Here is a 6,646-nt window from a genome sequence, read left to right on the forward strand (position 1 = left end):
TTTCATTGAATGACCATATTTTCCCCTGGAACATTATACTCAGTTTTGCTGAGTAGGTGATTCTTGGTTTTAATCCCAGCTCCTTTGACCTCTAGAATATCATATTCCAAGCCCTTAGATCTCTCAGTGTAGAAGCTGCTAGAGCCTGTGTTATCCTGATTGTGTTTCCACAATATTCAAATTGTTTCTTCCTGGTTGCTTATTTTGTCCTTGACCTGGGAACTCTGGCATTTGGCTATAATATTATTATAGTTTTCTTTTTGGGATATTTTTCAAAAGGCAATCAGTGAATTCTTTCAATTTCTATTTTGCCCTCTGGTTCTAAAATATCAGGGCAATTTTTCCTTGAGAGTTTCTTGAAGGATGATTTCTAGGTTCTTTTTTTTGATCATGGCTTTCAGGTAGTTCAATAATTTTTAAATTATCTCTCCTGGATCTATTTTCCAGGATAATGTTTTTTTCCAATGAGATATTTCACATTGCCTTCTATTTTTTTTCATTTGTTTGGATCTGTTTAACAGTATCTTGATTTTTCATAAAGTCATTAGCTTCCATTTGCTCCAATCTAATTTTGAAGGAATTATTCTCTTCAGTGAGTTTTTGAAATTCCTTTTCCATCTGGGCAATTTGACTTTTTAAGGCATTCTTCTCCTCATTGGCTTTTTGGGCCTCTTTTGCCATTTGAGTTAGACTATTTTCTAAGGTGTTATTTTCTTCAGTATTTTGGGGGGTCTCCTTTAGCAGGCTGTTGACTCACTTTTCATGATTTTCTTTCTCATTTCTCTTCCCAATTTTTCCTCCACTTCTCTCACTTGATTTTCAAAATCCTTCTTGAGCTCTTCCATGGCCTATAATGAGTTCATATTTTTCTTGGAAGCTTTTGATGCAGGAGTTTTGCCTTTGCTGGTTTCTTTTGGTTCCATGTTTTGATCCTTTTTGTCCCCAAAAAAGGATTCTATGGTCTGATTGTGTTTCTTCTGCTTGCTCATGTTGCCACTCAATTACTTGACTTTTGAGCTCTTTGCCACTGTAGAACTCTGCTTCCAGAGTGGAGAGAGCTGTGTCCCAAATCACTGGGCTTTTTGCAGATGTTGTCAGAGGTCTGAGGAGGGCACCCTTTCTACAGCCACCACAAGCTCTGGCACACTGGAGTTTCTCACCGCAGGACCACCACCCAAGACCACAATCCAGATCTAAGCAGGTCAAAGCAAGAGTGATCACCCTCTGAATGGTAGCTTGGTCCCTCTATGATCTGCAGGCCAGGGGCTCCTGAGGCAGCCATGTGGCAGCAGCTGTACCCCCTGTGCCTCTGCCACCTCTCACCCCAGGGGGACAGAGGCTGGACCACACTCCTCCATCACCAGGTTCCCACAGAGTTCCCCATTGACCTTTTACTTTCTCTTTGGCATTTGTGGGTTGAGAAGTCTGGAAACTACCACAGCTTCTGGTAATTCACTCTCCTGAAGTCTGCTCTGGAAGGTCTGAGCCACTGCTCAGGGCTGCCCTGGGCCCGAAAACCACTGCTCACACAGGACTATGCTCAGCTCCCAGCTTGGTGTGATAGACCCTTTCTGTCAGCCTGCCAGGCTGCCTTCAGTGGGAGATTTGTTTCTCTCTGTCCCTTTGTGGGCTGTGTGGCTCTAAAGTTTGTTTGGAGTCATATTTTACAGGTATTGGAGGTGGTTGTGGAGGGAGCTCATGGAATTTCCTGCTTCTACTCCACCATCTTGGCTCTACCCCTCAATCACTCACATTTAAGTAGCACACCAGGGTTTACAAAAGTAACTTCCTCAAAACAATGCTATTTGGTAGGGTTTTTTGGTAGTGTTGGTATTATTCCCATTTTTCAGATCAAATGAAATAAAGGACATAAAGTGACTCGTAAATCTTAAAGCTAAAATTACATAAACATCAGCTGCTATTAAAGGTGTGCTGAAGCCAACTTGAACCAGCATACCTATTGCTAAATTTTCAGCGTGGGCATTTATATGTGGAAATCTGGCAAATGCTACAAATCAGGACTTTGTTGATTGTCTGGACTTAGTGATAGAGAAAATGTTCATAAGGAAGATGCATCTTAAAATGGTGCAATGGGCACAATTTATTCTGGAGATTCACTTATTATGAGCCTCAGAAGTAAAGGGCTTTTCCTGGTGTCACAGAGCTAATTAGGGTCATAGCCAGGATTAAAACCTCAGGCTTAGGACCCAGAACCCACAGCTCTTCCTACCACACAAAAGAACTAGAAGCAGATAGGTGGTACACAAGCCTGACAGTCAGGAGGACCTGATTTCAAATCCAGCCTCAGACACTTGACACTTAACTAGCTGTGTGACCTTGGGCAAGTCACTTAACCCTGATTGCCTTGCCTTCCCCACTCCAAAAAATAAATTTTTAAAAAAAGAAGAACTAAAGCCTAACAAAGTACTATGTTGCTAAAAGAACTGGGAACCACAGAAGCTGGATTAAAATCCAGAGTCTATTTTCTGACTTTTAGCAAATAATTTTACCTCTCTGGGACTCAGTTTCTTCCTCTATAAAGTGGTAATGATGATGGGGGCGGCTAGGTGACGCAATGAGTAAAGCCCCGGCCCCGGAGTCAGGAGGACCTGAGTTCAGTTCCAGGCTCAGACACAACACCCACACAAAAAAACTAGCAGTGTGACCTTGGGCAAGTTACTTAACCCCAACTGCCCTCCAAAAAGGCAAAAAAAAAATGGTAATGATGGTGGTTGCACAACCTACCCCACAGGGTTTCTGTAATGAAGATATTTTGTAAACTATAAAACCCTATGTAAATACGAGTTAGTATTAATGTTCACATATGTGCCCTGGCACACACAAAAAGGCAGCCAGAGAATGGAGGTTACCACTGCAGGCTCTAGGCTTCAAGATGAGTGGAAGGAACAGGGTTAGATAAGGAAAGTTGGGGGGGGTCTTCCTAGGAAATAACCTCTTATTTTGCCTTTGTTTATTAGCTGTCCCAGGGGAGGGAAGCAGGCTGGGGACCACAATGCATCCAAGGGCCTGGCCCATTGCCCAGAAATGATGGTGGGACTGAGGAACAATGATGTGTGTAAGGTTCCTCTGCCCAGAGCCATCAGCCCCATCCAAGCAGTGATCGGAGTATTTTCAGTTCTCAGTGGCAAGCCTCCCCCTCCCTTTGTCATCACAGTTGGAAAGGAAGGGTTTTCCTCAGAAAGCAGAGGATGTGTCCTTGATATACATCAATCATGTGATCTGGTAGTCAAAAGACCTAGGAAAGCTTAGGCTGCAGCGAGAATGACAGAGAGGATGGTCCCACTGCATCCTCCCTTGGTCAGAACACAGCTGGAGTACCTTGTTCAGCTCTGGGTACCATATTTTAGGAAGGATTGGAGTACGACAAGAGGAGGGGGCCTGGGAAAATACATACACTGATGCCTTGTGGGTGGAGCCATGAGTCATTCTAGGAAGCAGTTTGGAACTATGCCCCCCAAATCACTAAATAATGTATACTCGAAAGAGATCAAAAAAAGAGGAAAAGGACTCAGCTACACAAAAATATTTATAGCAACTCTTTTGGTATTGGCAATGAACTGGAAATTAATAGGGTGGCCAGTTAGGGGAATGGCTGAACAAATTAAGGTCTATAGATGTAATTGGAATGGTATTGTGCCATAAGAAATGAGGAAAGGAATAATATGTCAATAAACATGTATTAAGTACCTACTGTGGGTCAGCCACTGTGTTAAGTGATGAGGTTACAAATAAAAAAAGAAAAAAATTAGTTCTTGTCCTCAGGAGGTTTAATGATCTAATGAGAGAAGACATTTACACCAAAAGAAGTTGCAAAGCAAGGGCAGCAGGGAAAGAGAGAAGGCACTTATCTTGGAAACATGGTGGAGTCCAGTTCAAAGGAGGGCAAAGGGTGGGAAATAAAGAGATGTCTGACCTGGGAGCCCTTAGCTCTGCCCTCCAGTTCTCCAATCAGAGAGAGAGAGAGTCCTGAGAGTACTGACAAGGTGAGAGGATCAAGGCTGATGAATCTTACAGGATGGTGAGTTTACAGCTGATGAGATTTCCTGGGGGCATGATGGAGTCCAGTCCAGAGGAATGCAGCTGATAGGAAATGAGACAGCAGGGAAGATATGTATGAACTGATGAAGAGTGAAGGGAGTAAAGCCAGGAGAACATTCGATGCAATTATAGCAACACTGTAAAGATAAACGATTTTGAAAGACTTCAGTGCAATGACTGACCATGATTCCAGAAGACCAACAATGAAGCATACTATCCATCTTCTGACAGAGAAGTGATGCACTCAGGGGACAGAATTCAACATAGATTTTTTTTTCAGACATGGTCTGCATGGGAATTTGTTTTGCTTGACTATACATAATTGTTTTCTTTTCTTTCCTGAAAAGAAAAGAAATATTTATTGTAATAGATATAAATTATAATTAATATAATTCAATTAATATAAAATATTTAACATACTTTAAATGACATCATTTTAATTTTAATTTTTAAAAACCTATTTATATATACACGCTTCATTCTGCATTCAGATTTTATCAGTCCATCACATCTACGAGATGTGAATAAAATTTTCTATCACGAGTCCTTTGGAATTGTCTTGAATCACCATGTTACTGAGAAGAGCTATGTCATTCATAATTGATCATGGCACAATGTTGCTGTTACTGTGTACAATGTTCTGTATTCACTTCACTTTGTATCAGTTCATGTAAGTCTTTCTGGTTTTTCTGAAATCCACCCATTCAAATGACACCATTTTTAAAAAAGAAGTAATCCAAATGATGAGGGGACTAGAGAAAATGCCATTAAAGGATAGGTTGAAGAAAATGCTATATTTATCTCAGAGAGCTTCATCCCTTTCCAGGATGCACTACTGTTTCTTCACTGGTCTTCTTCTACCATGCCATAGAAATATCTTCACCCTGAAAGTTCACTAAACCACTGGACTAATTCTCACATTGGAAGTACTCTCCACCCCGAGGCCTGGACTTGTGATTGACTGGTTCTTCCCAGAACTTCTAATTTAAGGAGGAAGTTGACACTGCACTAATGTCTCATCTCCACAGGACTTCCTCCACCATGCCCCAATGGTGGCTACCATTTCCCCTGTCCTTCAAGCATCCTTTTGTGCTGTTTTCACTGGAGATCTTCAAGAATGGTTGAGGCCATTCTCCACCTCATTTCTTACCTAGCCTTAATCACTGAATTGGCATTGCCTCAGACAAACTGATATTTGTTAAAAAAAAAAAAAACCTTAGCTTGAAAAGGCCAAGGTCTCCCACTCCATCCGGGGCCATCTCCAATCATCCTGATCTATATCTCACCACTGGACCCAGATGGCTCTGGAGGAGAAAGTGAGGCTGGTGACTTTGCACAGCCCTCCCTCACTTAAATCCAATTCACTTACAAGTCATGGCATCACCTCCCTGATGTCACGGCCCTCTTCAAGAACAAAGGACAAAGAGCATCTTCCCTATTAGAATGTAAGCTCCCTGACGATAGGTATTGTCCTTCTTTCTGCTTTTATTTGTAGTCCCAGAGCTTGGCACTCACTGTACCTGGTGCATTCTAAGTCCCTAATAAAAATCTGTTAACTGACTGATGGGAGAGAAGAAGATTAATAGGGCCCTGATAGCTGTCTTCAAGTAATTGAAAGGCTAATCTCTAGAAATGACATTCCATTTGGCCCAAGAGGGCAGAAGCAGGCCTAATGGGTAAAGCTGACAAAAAAAAAAAACAGATATTAGTCTGTCCTCAGGAAAAATTCGTTAACAATTAGAGCTGACCCAAAATGAAACGAGCTTCCTCAGGAGATGAAGATAGAGGCCAGGTAACTAACATAGAAATTGCTTCCTGCTCAAGGACAGGTTGGACCAGACTGTCTCTAACGTCCCTTCCGAGTCTGAGCTTCTGTGACTCTGATTTAAGGAGCTATGGGGAAATTTGTGCTGTTTACCTTTCCTGATGAGGGCAGGAGCAGCTGGACTCCTGAGATGTTCAGATGCTGCCTTATTGCCCAGTTGTGGGAGAGTGTGCTGGGCCCCAGATTCAGAGGCTTGGCTCTGAGCATCTAAGCCAGGGGTCCCTTGGAGGAGCTGGACCAGAGTCAGGCTACCTCAGCAGGCTTTACCTTTCCTCCAAAGCTGTTGGACCAGAAGCACAGGCTCAACAGGGGAAAAGTTCACCCACCAAGTCCAACTTGCTTTTTAACCCAGTTTATGCCCCATTTAGCAGAGTGACCATCCCCACCTGCCCCAAGCTTTTCTCTCCTCCACCTTCCCCAGACCCTGAGGAACCCTGGAGAATTGCAGACTGATAAAATCCCTCATCTCCAGTTCCAAGGAGAAGAAAAAAATCTTCAAAGAGCAGTGGAAAGGGGAAATAAAGTTGAAAAGAATATTAGAACTCACCCTGTCTAACCTTTTGTGGAAGAGGAAATAGCCTCAGAGAAGCTGAGTGACCTGTTCAAGACTGTATACTCAGTAAGAGGCAGAAGTAGACTCAACCCAGGTCTTCTGACAGTATCTTGACTGAGCAATTACTTTTAGACAGCTGAGGCTGGAGGATCCTGCTGCTTTCAGAGCCCAGCCTTGGCTAGTCTTCAGTGACCTCCACCTCCCTTTTT

This window comes from Petaurus breviceps, unplaced genomic scaffold (assembly GCF_028583685.1).
Source record: "Petaurus breviceps papuanus isolate PSGF00001 unplaced genomic scaffold, PetGlider_PUasm1.0 90895, whole genome shotgun sequence".
NCBI classification, from domain to species: Eukaryota; Metazoa; Chordata; class Mammalia; order Diprotodontia; family Petauridae; genus Petaurus; species Petaurus breviceps.